Genomic DNA, 1,426 nt, shown 5'->3' on the forward strand with positions numbered 1-1,426 from the left:
CCTCGGGTTTGGGCCTGGGCCTGATCAACCTGTGTCTCGGATCCGAGGGATATCACAACTCCAAAGTACCCAAAGTGGTTAGAACTTTTTCTTCAACTGTAAGACTTCTTAAATTACCTTGAGAATATAATGATTGGTTTGGAAAATGAGAGTTTGAAAATTGGTTTCTATTTGGTGCTTGGTAAGATGAATGATAACCTTGGGAACCTTTGCCTTGCAAAGGGGGTGGAACATACTTGCTTTGGAAACCACTTTGGGGAGGGTTTGAGCCTTCCCCTTGGCCTTTCCAATAGAAGTTAGGATGGTTCCTCCACTCGGTATTATAGTGAGTGCCATAGGGATTATTTCCTTGGTTAACAAACGCGGCATTCACTTATTCATGTTGTTCACTTTGCACATGTTTATGAGGACAATTAGAAGTAGAATGTAAAACACTAGAACAAGTTATGCATGATTCATTAGAAATATGATGAGTATGATTAAGGGAGGAAGATACTTGGTTGGCCGAATTTTGGTTGATCAAAAATTGATCGAACCTTTGGGATAAGGACTTCACTTCGGCGACTATATCATTAGAATAGTCAACTTGATATAAGCCGACGTTCTTCTTTCCACCTACATTTCTACCATTTTTGGATGATAAAGATCGATGCATTGAATTCTCACTCATACTCTCATATAAGTGCCACACATCATGTTCATGCCTATCAAGATAAGAACCATCCATAGAAGCATCCACCATACCTTTATAGTTATCCAATAAACTTTCAAAGAAGAATTGAACTAATTGCCATTTAGGGATGTCATGGTGTGGACATTTCCACAGCAAATCATTCAATCGTTCCCATGCCTCATGAAACAATTCCCCATCCCCTTATGAGAATTCATGAATTGAAGTTTTCATTGATCTTTGACACCGGATAGTACTTTTCAAGAACTCTTGTTTCATCTCTGCCCAAGTAGTTATAGAAAAAGGCCTCAAATTATTAAACCAATATTTTACTTTATCTTTAAGGGTTAAAGAGAAAAATTTTAACCTCAAAACTTCTTCCGGTATGTCTGTGTATTTCACGGTAGAACACACTTCAAGAAACTCATCCAAATGCTTGCAAGGTTCTTCATTTGGTAGCCCATGGTAATTGGGAAGCATTTGAATTGTTTATAGTTTAATCTCATAATGGTGTGCTCTAAATGGAGGTAATTGAATGCATATTGGTGCATTATACTCATTTGGCACATAATGGTCTCTTAAAGCAAGAGGAGGATTCACAACCGGTGGCTCTACACGAGCACCATGATTTGCTTGAACAATTGGAGGTGGAGGTGGTACAAAAAATAGCCGAGGCATTCCCATTGGAACTTGGCCTTGTTGTTGTGGAATGAAGGGTCTAGGCATGTCTAATGGTACTTGAATGTTATCATGATG

The 1,426-nt window shown here is 38.7% G+C and overlaps 1 pseudogene; it reads left to right on the forward strand.

The window, feature by feature from the left end:
* Positions 1-800: 800 nt before the first annotated feature.
* LOC132280614 (small nucleolar RNA R71) lies at positions 801-899 on the forward strand (annotated as a pseudogene).
* The last annotated feature ends 527 nt before the right edge of the window (positions 900-1,426 follow it).

Source organism: Cornus florida, unplaced genomic scaffold (assembly GCF_030987335.1).
Source record: "Cornus florida cultivar Cherokee Brave unplaced genomic scaffold, ASM3098733v1 CherokeeBrave_3.0.0_Hap2_Chr10, whole genome shotgun sequence".
Taxonomy (NCBI): Eukaryota; Viridiplantae; Streptophyta; class Magnoliopsida; order Cornales; family Cornaceae; genus Cornus; species Cornus florida.